Source organism: Dipteris shenzhenensis, chromosome 11 (genome assembly GCF_047967505.1).
Source record: "Dipteris shenzhenensis isolate YYH24624 ecotype China chromosome 11, Dip_SZ_1.0, whole genome shotgun sequence".
Lineage (NCBI taxonomy): Eukaryota > Viridiplantae > Streptophyta > Polypodiopsida > Gleicheniales > Dipteridaceae > Dipteris > Dipteris shenzhenensis.
In genome coordinates this window covers 20,835,795-20,849,692 of record NC_141606.1, presented here as the reverse complement: position 1 = coordinate 20,849,692, position 13,898 = coordinate 20,835,795, and positions in this window count along the sequence as shown.

Genomic DNA, 13,898 nt, shown 5'->3' with positions numbered 1-13,898 from the left:
GAAGCCTCGAAAGGGCCGAGAGTAGCAACTAATCACCCCAATGGAGTCCCCCTTTCAAGGGCTGCAAAATCAACACTGTCATCTCTAAAGCAAGAGGTTACAATCTCTATGTAGTTCCACAGTCCAAGGCACCAAAACTCCCTCGAAGAGGTTGCCAAAGGCCAAGCCTCAAACCTAGAAGCTGAGAGAACAAGCCACCTGACTCAAGCTTCTTCGAGGAGTCGTCGTCCTACAAGGGAGAGGGAGAGGGATTTGACTTCGAAGAGGAAGCCATAGCCAAGGGAAGAGGAGGGGGGATCAACCACACCTTTGCCTGAGGTTTCGAGGTCTGCTGGGCTAGGTCTAGGAGAGAGGCAAGAGGAGGAAGTGGCCGGAACTCCTATAGAGGGATGAGGAGAGCAGGAGAGCGGAGAGGGGCGAGGTGAGAAAGGGTAGTGAGAGTGACTACAATAAGGATAGTGGACAAAGGAGGGGAAGAAGGAGAGGGAGGCTAGGTGGGAGATTCAGTGGAGGAGGACGACAAGCAGCTGGAGCAATGGTCATCGAAACGGATGGACCTCTGGAGTCCTACTGTTATGCAAGAGCCTAAGTGCTCTAAACCCCTATCATCGGGGAATCTCAAGAGTCTTGTTGTGCCTAGGTCCTTTGAGCCCTTGTTGCCAAGGGGTTTATTGGAATATCAAAAAAAGTCATCTTTCGAAGTACGAGGGCGACTTGTTGGGCATCCTCTGATTTCTCCCCCTGGGATTGGGAAGCTGTCTCTTGCTCTACCCTCGTTTGCGAACCTTGGCGCATCACATGCGGTTCTTCAAAGCATGTCTGATATTCTCTTTATGCTCCACCCAGGCCCCCCCCAGAAGACTCAACCTAGGGTGTTTGAGACTCCATCCGCTATCTGGATTCGTAGTGTGCTCTCTCTAGGCGGACTAGCCTCTACTCCTAAGGGGCTTGGAGGGAGCCCTACCCAAAGCCCTCCAACATCTAAGTGTGGTCATCTTCACAACCGGAGAGGAGATCTCATCGAAGTCCAGACTCTTCTCTTGCTTGAATCCTTTAGTAACCAAACGGGCCTTGTACTTAGGCACATCATCATCTCTGACCATCTTATAGACTCATTTACATGGCAATGCTTTCTTTCCATGTGGCAAAGAACCAAGTCTCAAGTCTTATTTTTCATGAGTGAACTCATTTCTAATTGCATAGAATACTCCCACTTGCGCTGATTAGGCATCATTGCCTCCCTGTAGCAAGAAGGCTTTTCGCAATCAGTAAGCATCACATAGTCTGGCTTTGAAACAAATCTCTCAGGCGATCTAGACACTCTAGCCGATCTTCTCAAGGCATTTCAGCGTGGCTGTCCTGCCTGTATTAGCCACATTCGGCTCATCATTTTTACCAATAGATGATCCGTCATCTGCTCTTGATTGTGTACCCATGGGGGTATTTGAGGGCACAATTTCTTGCACATTTGCTGCGTGGACAACTTACTATCTATCAACATATGCAGGTCAATTCGCATCTTGGAAAGTAATTCTTCTCATTTCCACATCCCTCATGGGTATCTTATGCATCTTCATCTCATTAAAGACCACGAGCCAAATGTCACATCCATTTGCACCACAACCACTGACCAAGCAACCCCCAGATCTCGATGCGCTACTTGAACTCCTTACTGTTGAGAATCTCAAGGAGGATCTCCTCAAGTAGAGTCTCAGGGCACTCAGTTATCAACCTGAGGCGGGGCACATCATCATCTGCTACCACTGATGCTGCTCACTGAGGTGGTGTCTCAAGAATCGTGCCGAAAGCTCTCCCGATGGAGGAAAGAATAGGCTGATACTTCGAGAGAGACCTGAGAAGCAAAGCTAAGAAATGAGGGACATGATGAGTCGAATCCATGTCATCAACCATAAACCCGTGGTACAAGGAGGAGGGGGCTTTGCTCCACAAGGGCTAAGGTGGTGTTGGGAGAGCTCAACTAGAAGAAGACGCCGCTCCCAAAGATGGTAACCTCTTGGATGTGGCCACCACCCTCTATGCTAAGCTCGCCTGATTATGATAGCACAACTGGCTCCTCGTGGGCCTGAGACCTAGATCCAACCCACCACTACTTTGTTATGGAGAGAATGAATTGCTTTCTTCACCTGTTGCTTGTCTTCTCAAGAAAGGAAGACCTTAATGGCTTGGGGAGTCGAAGGTGCTACCATTTGAACCCCTCTTGCCAGACCAAGGGTAGCCACACCTAGGTTCCTTCTTATAGACTCATAAGACAAAGTGTTGTGTCAAGAGAGGAAAAGAATTGGGGGGATGGAAAAGGAGGGAAGGAAAAGAAAGGTTCTCAACTAAGGGTTCGGAGGCATAAGCCTTCCCATTCTCAATCTTGAGCTGAGAAAAGAGAGAACCATGCTAGGCCTAGAGGAGCTCTAGGTGGCAAAGGCTGTTCCCCAAAGAAGCAACAACAAACAAAGGTGAAAGAGAGGACCAAAAGCTGAGCTGAAGCTTGCAAGATCCACCAAACGAGGGCTTGATCTCCTAAAATGAACTCGTAGCCAAAAAGCCTGGGAGAAAACTGAAATGAGAAAAGCCAAGTGGGGGAGCCACGCGTGGAGGGGGGCGGGGCAGGGGGAGGGGGAAGGGGAAGGGGGGGAGGGAATGCCAAAGGCCTAGCCATGAAACCAGAATTTGGAGCCCAGCTCAGGTTGGGAGCTCGAGAAGGCCGACTGTGTGTCACTTGAGGGAAGCTTCTACTGCCAGAAACTTGGATGGCCAGTCGCGACAAGGGACCAGCCTATCTGCACAGCAAACTTGGCTGTGAAGAGCCAGGTCTCAATGTAGAGAGTGTGCACTATGGCTGTGCAATGAAGGCACGGGCCATCAGAAGCTGCTGTGTGGGCTGAGGGCAAGTCCAAACGAGCAGTGCCAGGAGCCATGAACAGAATACGACTACTACCAAAGGCTCCACGAGCTAACAATCAGCAAGGGCGACCACTGGAAGAGGTGGGGCGGGTGCTCCAACAAGTAGGTCATTGGCCAAAGTTGTTCAGTCATTCGTTGCCTTGGTAGAGAGAAAGGGCATCTGGCACCTCATTTGGTTGGAGTCTGCTTTTGCTATGTTCATGAATCCGAAGCCAACGAAGTTCTCTATCATAGCAGGCTATGACACATGCCACAAATGGAGCTTAATGTGGGTTTTCTCTGAAGTTAGCTCACGTTCTGCTACCAGTGTCTCCCCTTAATCAAACCAGAGCAGCATTACCTTCTCCCAACTCAACTTTTGATGGAGCAAGCACATCGCACTCCCTTTCCAAGACTAGTAATATGTGTAACAAGGTTGTCTAAGGATTCGCTAACAGCATCAAACACAAGTTTTGACATGTCATTTCAACCTCATGGATGGCAAAATTATAAGCCTTCAGTTAGCTGCCTATAAGGCTGATCTGAACTGTGCCCATTTCAAGAACCCCGCCATTAGACACCGCAATTCCCATAATTCTGTGAACAATTTCAGACCAAACTTCAATTTGATTGACCCAAAAATTATCTTGTTACCCCTTTCTCTCTTGCTCCACAGTTTGCAGAATCGCCCTTTTAGTTTTCAGTATGAGATACTTCACAATGATTGAACAGACAAGAAAAAGTACTCTACAGATGTAGCAAAAGCCAATAACTCTTTAAGTCGTTCTAAAGATCAACCTTTATGGCCCAGAAAAGAAGGAATCCTATCGAAGTCCAGTTGATTTACTTAAAAGCAAGAACTTAAGTGCCACAACTTTTATTAAAACCACTATCTATAATAGCAAAATTAAATTTCATACCTGAATAGTGCAAGACAACTAGGCCTATCATAAAAGTCATTTGCCATAACCAAGGTATGCATAGCATTTACACTGTTGTGACTTTGTAAAATCTGCCTTTTTCTGAAATTACTTCCGGAAGCAAATGGGTTACTTGCATTTTTTGCCAATAACGGCAGTACTATCTTCATAAGAATTTGACGGGGCTTGCTTAGACGAAAGGTTGGTAATGTAACATTTGAATGCAGTGTCATACCAGAATAAATTTCCACATACCTCCACGGATTCATGTACTCTGTGGTTGCAAAATTCAACTTCTAAGTCGACGCTTGCCAACACATTTTCTTCAGCAGCGCTGACAAATTTTCAGATATGAAAACGAGAGTCAACAGTAAGAAGCATCCAAATTGTTTGGCAAAGTGTCCTCATATGACCAACAAAGAGCATATCCAAAACCTTTCACTTCATTGAATTGTCCAGTATGTTCCTCAAAAAAGCTTTACAGAAACTAAGGGGAACTGGGCTGCCAGGGGAAAAAGACCCAAGCCATGAACCCACATAAAAAAGACAATTTTCTCCTGTCCGTACAAGCAGCAGCGACAAGGGGACCGTCCTATCTCAAAAGATGATTCGGAACAGGGGAGCCTCGGAGCCACCAGATGGGAGGACCTCCCAGCGGCAGGGCTCGAGCTCATTGGAGACGGGGCAGTAACCAGCAACAGTGATGCGATCCTCGGTGGAGCTGGAGGACCCAAATTCGAAAACGCTGGTATCGGGAGGGGAAGGGGTTTGGGCAGGTTGGGGAGGAGGCAAGGGTGCAGGGTCTACGGTGGCAGGAGTACCTGCATCCTTGTTCTTGGGAGCCTTCTTGCGCCAACTTCCAAACAGCCCCATGGGAGCAAACGAAATGATAACAAAGGTGGCTCAATAGTCTAGGTAGTTAAAACTCTTGGGTTTGATGATATTGAGTTTTTAGGATTTAGGTCAAGCGACAATTTTAGATCTTTCCACAAACAATCATCTTCCTTATTGTTTGAGCCAAACTAGGTTCTTACAAAGTTTTGTTCCTTGGTTGCAACTTAGAATCTACGACTCTATACATACATTTGAGCAAGTCTCATGGGTTCAAGTCCTTCTCTTGTATATCTCCATTGCCACCTCCGAGGTTTCTTCTCATCTTGTTCCCTCTAGTTAAGTTTGCATTAGTGCCTACAACTAATGCTTCTATTATTCTATCTCATCGGTCTAATTATGGCTCCCACCTTCATTAGCGGATGAGAGAAAGCTCCCACCTTCATGAGCCACTACTTGTGTGCTATTTTGTTTTATTTGGGGGGCGAAAAAGAGTATTATTATATTAATATTCAATTTACATCCAACCGTCAGACAGAGGGATATTAAAATGCATGTAGTCCCGAGAAGGAGTGAGCTAAACTCATAGTCAAAACCACAAAATTGCCAATACAAAAACCCTATAATAATATATAGCTGATGTGATAGATAGTTGGTAGGATTAGCAGCAGAAGGTAACGGTTGAATATGGAAAGTACAATGTAAGAGGGATCAAAGTCTCACTCAGAATCTAAGAGAAGCTAGATAGAATCCTTGAATTGACATTCCAAATTGTACTATTTCTAGTAAGTAGCCTCGTGTTCTTCAATCTCCTTGAAAAGAAGGTCATGATCTCCATTGAACACCTGGACAACATGGGCTAGTCTGTGATGTTCCTGAGAGCCAGTCCCAAAAAAGAGCTTTGACGTTCATAATTGTTTGGTTGAATTGAAAGCATTTCTGGAAATCCATAAAAACCAAAGTGCATGTGCTCTAACTGTGGTCAAGAAACACTCATTGACTTTACAAGCATCCCCAAGGAGAATAGACTTCAAGAAATAGATTTGAATAATCATCCATAATCTTTTGGCATAAGGGCAGGCCACAAAAAGGTGAAAGATATCTCCTTGACTCTAAGGCAACATTTGCACTGTCCATCACCCTTGCCAATTCTGAGACCCCTTGCATTTGTCCACATAGCTTTTTGTAATATTAGTTACATAAGAGTTGACATTTTTTTCGGATATAGCTTTATCCCAAATTGTAAGAAACCTAGATTTCCAATAGTGACTACTGTCACCCAAGTTCTATCTAGAGTTTTAGGACCCTAGCTATCTCCTCAATTTCCTCACTGGGAGTGGGAGTGGGAATGGGAAGAAGGTGGGAGGAGTTCAACCAACTGAACTCCATGGACAAGTTTAAGAATGCACCTCCTTTTCATTGCAGGCTAGCTTCCCACAATGATAACCTCTTTTAACAAACTCTGCAACTTGATTTGAAAGTTCAAAATGACTCCCAATTTCTAACCAAGTCATCTATCTCATTTGTTCCTTCACCCATAGTTGGCCCTAAGTTTGCAAGCCCTTCTTGAATTAAGAAAGAGGCATTCCTATGAATAACAGACACCCAGGTTGATTCTAAGCGCATGAATGCTCCTTTACCAAAGAATAAAAGCTAACTTTGGCTGCCCAAAGTGACCTCCATAGCTGGCTGCCTTTAGTTATAGAAGATTAAGGAGAAAAAATGGTAGATGACTTAGGGTATTTCTTCCACTTCACAGCTTTGATGGGTCTGACATGTGTGTAATTTCTAGCCAAAAATTGGGCCCAATCAAGCTCAGAATTGAGGAGAACTTTGATTATCCATGTTGAGGCTAGCTTGGCAACATCCTGTTTACCATCAATTATTCCTATATCCCCATTCTTATTTGGTTATAGTGCAAAAGCTCCATCTAGCTTAGAAATTCTCTTGTTCCCTGCCCTCCTCCCCCCCCTTTTCCCTTCCCCTATGCAAAGAAAGGATCTGCAAATCTCCAAGCCTTGTTTTACATGGGTGCCAGCAGGATAAGTAATAAATTGGATATATACAGTGGCTAAGGACCATTCTTCGACCTGCAAGATTAGCTCCATTTCTCTTGCTGTGCATTAAATCCATCCATTACCCAGTTCCATCTTTCATGGATACATCAAAACCCATAGGAATTCCTAAAAGCCTTCAAACAGTGCCTTTAGGAATCAAATGGCATCCCAACTTCTCAAGAAAACCTTGGCCCTTGACACTAAGGGTGGCATATCCATGTCTTTACTTGGTTCTAGAAGCTTTATAGGAAAGATCTAGGCACCCCAAAGCTACACTGACATCTTGCTCTGTATTTCTCGGTTTTAAATTGATATCATGAGCTTTGGACACTCCTTCTCACCTTGGTTTGTAGCTCTTATGGTCCGAGAGCTACAAGAGAGAAACCTCCTTTGTGGAAGGGAGTCCCAAAGAAACTGCCTTTAGTCTTCTGTAATGCGCTCGCGTAAATGCGCTCGCGTAAGAGGAAGTAGAATTGAGGACTTGTTGTGCTTGGCTTGTTGCATTTTCTCTAGTGACTTCACAATGACCACAACCTCCCACAGAGTTTCTCCTTGTGAAGCCACCACCTCTTTATACTGACATCGAGCCTCCACGAGATGGTTGATTGGAGCCTCTTCCAAGGGCTCCTCCTTTGACTTGTGTGCTATTCTTGCTTGTTTGAAGATCAAACAATTCTTAAGCAGCCACAAAGGGTCATTATCTTAGCCTTCTCATCTGTTGTCAAATGTAAGAGTGGACAATTTAGGATGTCGAGTAGGTTCTTAACGCAAATGGTCATTCATGGAGTTTAGATCATAAACTCCCATGAAGCGCCAATTGTGGGAATTCAAATCATAAGCTTATCACGTTGAGGGTAGACATGACTCAAGGACCTTCTAGTTCGTGGCTCAAGTTTGATTCTAGTTTCTTCAAACTAAGGAGGGTAAATACTGGATTCTGTACTAGCTGAATAGCACTCATGGAATCATTATGCAATGTCGGTACACTTATATGAATCCCCAAATCTCCCACTAGCCGATCAAGCCATATAGCCTCCTTGCAACCCTCTATGGCTACAACATACTCGGCCTTTGTAGTAGACAAAGCAACACACTTCTGTGTGTGAGACATTTGTTGGGGTAAAGGGCAGTGTGCCCACCCACTTGTACAGTGCCCATGTATACTCATATATATATGATAGAGGAATAAGCTGGAGTAGCTTTTGCTCCACCACTTTTGGTGTCTCCTATCCCTTTGTGTGTGCTCTCCTCTCCCACAACTGGTATCAGAGCCCGGGTGATCTAGCTGAGCATGCATGAATGCTTGAAGCTCAGTAGCTCTGTGGGAGGAAGGAGAAGCTCTGTGGGAAGCTTTGTGGGTGACTTTACTTGCATCCGAGTGTGCAGAGACCTTGGAGGAACCTTTGGAAAAGTCACTTTGGCTTTGCGAAGTGGTTTTGAGAGCCTGTTAAGAGTTTTCAAAGAAAAAGTCATTTTTTGAGCTTCTCCCTCTTCCGTTCTTGCTTCCGTTGAGAGCACTCTCAACTGGTATCAGAGGTAGATCAATTGGTAGAAACAGGTCATGTTCAAGGGGGAATTCCAAGAGCAAGTCTAGCTCTCGGACTTGTGTTAGATGTTTCTATTGTGGAAAGTATGGCCACATGAAAAAATATTGCTGGAAATGGCTAAGAAAATGCAAGAAGAAGAGCAAGGCTAAGAATGATAGGAAGAAGGAGAAGAAGCATGATGAGCTTCAAGGCGTGGATGCCAGGGTTTCCACTAACAGTAGCAGTGATGAAGGCATTCTTTTGTCTATGTCTGACACCTTCTTCTTGGCCACTGATGTACCCATTCCTGGTGATTGGATGTTAGATCCATGTGCTTCATGTCATATGACCCCTCATAGGTCATGGTTCAGTGCATATCAGGAACGCATTGTGGAGAATGGTTTGATGGGCATTGATCATTCTATGGATGTCTATGGTTATGGGGATATCCACCTTGTTATGCCTAGTGGCTCTATTCTTGTTCTACAAAGGGTTAGACATATACTAGGACTTACTACGAGCAAGATCAGTACTGGACAGTTGGTTGAGGCAGGTTATCATGTCTCTTTGGGTGATCATGCATGGAAGATTGCTAGAGGCAATCTGGTTATGGCTAGGGGATCACGGGTTGGATTCTCTTATGCATTGCATGTATCAGGTGTCCAGGATAAGATGCTTATGATTAGTAAGCAGCCATTAGCTAGTTTATGGTATGCCAGACTTGGACATATGTCTACTGCAGGTATGGAAGCCCTTACAACATTGAGATACATTCCTGTTATGGATGTCTCTCAAATTTTATGTCATGATTGTGATGATGGTCAACAGTCAGGATCCTTCTTTGTGAGGAAGACAGTCAATGAGAGGTATCTTGAGCCATTGCAGTTGGTTCATAGTGCAGTTTGTGGGCCTATGCCTACCGTTTCACTAGGTGGCGCCTCTTACTTTGTGACATTTATTGATGCTGCTACAAAGTACATATGGGTATATCCGATTCGGCAGAAGCATGATGTATATGATACATTTCAGCGCTTCTTGGGTAATGCTAAAAATCAGTCAGGAAAGAAGATATTGAGCTTGATGACTGATGGTGATGCAGAGTTTACCTCTCCTAGATTTCAGCATCTATGTGATACACTTGGTATCAGGAGGGTGTTGACCACTCCTCATCTTTCTGCTCACGATGCCTTGGCAGAAGGCATAAATCGGATTCTATTGGATAGGATTGGTAGCATGCTACGATATGCAGGTCTTACCGAATGCTATTGGGCTGAGGCATGTAAGACAGCTGCATACTTGCTTAACAGGTCACCCAGGAGATCTCTGAATGGTAGAGTGCCATTTGACTTCTTGACACGCAGGGCACCATGTTATAAGCATTTACGTGTGTTTGGTTACGAGGCTTATGCTCATGGTTCCCGATCGAGGAGGTGTATCTTCCTTGGATACAGTGAGTCCAGTAGGGACTACAGGTTATGGGATTCTTCAACTAGAGAGTTGATACGTAGCCATAATGTCTATTTCAGAGAGGATGCTATGTTTGGACAGCCCAGGACTGTGGATAGCAGGAGAGTGGTGTTCCAAGAGGGTGTAAGTGCACTGATACCTCCGAATTCTATGCAGGGACAGCCCATATCCCTTGGAGTGGGAGGTTTTTCCCACGGTGAGTAGGTTATAAAGTTGGGATAGCCACGATTACTTCCTGATTTTGGTCAGAGACAATCAGATGTCTCGAGTATTCCATAGGTTTATACTCCTATGGAGATTGTTGATGCATCTTCTATGGAAAGTTACAATTTACTCCTAGGATGCGGAGTGCCTCTTGCAGATGAGGATGAGGCTATGCATGGTGAGGAGGATACCTTGGCTAATGATGCCCGGTATGATCCATTGGGCTGGTTATGCCAGGACAGATGTGGTTTCTGCAGTTATTGACTCAGGTCATATTGCGCATGGGCAGGAATCATTGATATGTTTGCTTCGTAAGTGCCTTCATGGCCAGAAGCAATCCCCTCGAGCTTGGCTTCATAGGTTTGATACCGTTATGAGAGCTCAGGAGGTGATGCGCAGTGAGACAGGTTATGGTCTCAGTATTCAGGAGGTTGCTATCCTTCTGAGGTTACTTGCCATATGGTTCCTTATGGACAGGGATGCTTTGCAATGGGAGCTGCATGATCTTGATGATGTTTGTCAGATACTTGGTTATTTCAGTATGGACAGGGGGAAGTTACTGAGTACTCCATTGCTTGTATTGGCTCCATACTTGAAACACTGCAGGTTTGACGATCACAGATCAATTGAGCAGCAAGTTATGGTTGATATGGCAGCCATAGTACTTCATGCATCCATGACTATGTTGAGACTTGGTTCTCACATGTTTGCTATTGGGGCTACACTTCCGGTTCTTGCTTCCGTTGCAATGGGAGTTGGTAGCATGATTATGGTAGATTTTGGCAGTAGGGAAGCGGTTGTGGACATCAGGTCCTTATGCTTCCAGGAGCAGCATGCAGGTGATGCAGGTTGGGTAGACCAGCAGAGGTCTATTGTTGGGCATGTGCTTATGGTCACAGGTGGTACAGAGACATTTTCTTTACACAGTGACGGTTCGGGTGCTATGGACTTAGCACAAGAGCACGTGGTGGTGAGAGTTCACTCTCCTAGTGAGATCCGGCATGAGATCTTGGTTGACAGGCATCTACAGCTTGTCATTTTCTATCCTGCAAATCTGATGTCTGCTAGCAGCTTATCCTCTATGCACTTTGCACATTGTAAAGTGCCGATGGGCATAGGATGACAGTCTAGTTATCTTGTTTTTCAGCCTATGGCTGATTGTATTATGTGTACTATACTCCCTTAAAGGCACACTGCCTTTAAGTGGGAGGTTGTTGGGGTAAAGGGCAGTGTGCCCACCCACTTGTACAGTGCCCATGTATACTCATATATATATGATAGAGGAATAAGCTAGAGTAGCTTTTGCTCCACCACTTTTGGTGTCTCCTATCCCTTTGTGTGTGCTCTCCTCTTCCACAACATCTACGGCACTGCACCACTTGCAAAGGTGAACACATAACCAGAAGTGGATCTCCTGCTATCCACATGCCTTGCATAGTCTAAATCTATGTAACCAAGTACACGCATCTCTCCTCTTCCAAAGCAAATCCACATCTCCTTGATACCCTTCATGTAGCTCATGATGCACTTAACTGCCTCCCAATGCCTCTTTCCTAGATTAGCCATATACCAACTAACAACTCCCACTACAAATGCAATGTCTAGTCTAGTAGCTATCATAGCATACGTAAAACTCCCAACCGCCGGTGATGCATAAGGAACCTTGGCCATCCTCAAAATCACCATGACATCAAGAGTCATTGCTTTGAACGCGATTGAATCATGCAAAAAAAGTGGTTAATAAAGGATAATTTTATCAAACAAGTTCTGACGCACACTACTTGTCTCCAAGCTCAAAGAAGAGATATTGGTGTGGATCCACTAACCCATGGATTCACCTTCTCAATAATATAGTAGCTCACAGAAAAGAGATATTGAAAATTGGTCATAGCAAATTCTAATCTAGACAATAGTGGGCTAGGAATATCAATAAACCAACAAAAGAGGCATTCAAGTCTTTTAAATATATAAAGCTATAAGAAGAGGATCCTTTCCTCTTTCTCGTTATCCTTTTCAATGAGACGACATGAGATTCTATAGTAAGGAGGACAACATGACTCAAATTTTGAATAAATTCCAAATGCCACACGAAACACAGAACATAAGAAATAAAGAGATGGATAATGCCCATGATAAACATGGATAGGTAAGGGTTGATTTTTTTGAACCTTGCATTTTAAAGATGTACTCTCTCTTCTTGATGAGCTAGAGTAGGTTGTTGAAGTTTGGATAAAGACCCAAGTGATGATGGTTTCCCTAATGAACTTGGAAAGCTTTATTGGATTTGATTGGCCTAATAATGTTGGATACATTATAGGAGAACTTGGCATAGGTCACTCTACCTAATCTCATTAATTGAATGATAATCAAACTTATTCCCTTGGTGAATGTAGGAATTGAGACATTTTAGACTTTTTACTATGTTGAATTATAGCTACACAATTTTTGCTAAAGCCTTAAACTTGATAATATGAAACAAAATGCACACTTTTGGCTAAAGCCTCAAACTTGAGAATACGAAACAAAATACATCCATAATAAGAGATGACTAGAAAGGGTTTATGTAAAGGAGACCCCTATTAAAAGCCACCATATTATTGTTGGAGGCTATGAGTATACCAAAGAAACTTCATAAGACCTCCACATAAAGATCAACTCCAATTAGGTCTACGACTAGTTGGATTAGAGTTTGTCATCCAATCTTGCAAGATATGTGCACTAGCAAGAAATGACTATGAGAATACAAGGAACTATCTTGAACATGCAAATGTCAAAATCTTTTCTTCTTAAAACGTCCATAAGGTAGGATTGCCATTTTGCTTCTCTTCTATTTGTTTCATTTTGTTTTTTTTCATGGGAGATGATGATCTTGGATGGATCAATCATTATGGGCATACATTTAGACATTGTTCTTCTCTTTTCTTTATTGTTGTGAGATGTGCCCTTGGATGGATCATTCATCATGAGTGAATCAATAATGTCCACATGGTATACATTTGGCTGAAGGAAAACATTTAACCATTCATCAAATTTGTAAATTATGTAAATTGCATAACATGAAACACATCCTAAGACTTTGAAGCTAACTAAAAGTGCCCTGACATTTTTTGCTTAGCATTAAGGTCTTTGAGTAATCACCACAAGATTGGATATTACTCACTATAAGATAAGAGTTTGGGAAATTTAGCTCAAAGGGGCACTAAAAGATAAGAAATACCCATGTTTTTAATATAGGCATCTTAATGGCTGTAAACTTCAAATGAAGGGCATGTGGGATTGGTTAGATGCCAAGTTTGAGCAAAAATAATAATGGGATGGGATAGACGTGCTACTAAAATATATGGGAGTATTAATATGGTTAATTTTGCACCAAATACTTTGGATCATTGATAGAGAAAAAAAATTGTCACATTTGATTAATGTAGATTTTGAAATACATACTTTTGATCATTAACAAAGGTAAAAGAAACATTAGAACTGGTGGATGTTGTAAATGCTGTCTAAGAATCAATCCACACATCCTCCAAATCTTTACAGCTTACCGTGTTACCCAAAGTGTATGAACAACTGTTAGAATGTTTCAATGCAATGAAATCGGATATATATGCTTACTAGAGGAGTGTAGAGGAATTGCTTAAGTATAAATGGGGCATCATCAAGGGCACACCAATAACAAAAAGGACAAAACCCAAATAACCTAGCATTGTTCATAGTAATACAAATAAAAAAGGGACATGGCACAACGCATTCAAATAAGAAACAAAATACATTGCTTCACAAATAAAAAATGCAAATGTTCTTACTTATCCTTTGATACTATCAATGCACTTGTGCCAAAATCTGGGGTGGAATATGAACAGTGGTATAATCAAGCTGATTCCCAAAGAAGGCAGGAAGGATGTGATTAAAAATTGGAGACCTCTAACCATGCTTAACTGCAGCTACAAAATCTTTGCCAAAGCTTTGGCCCTAAGGATTCAGCACAAGGACAAATGGAT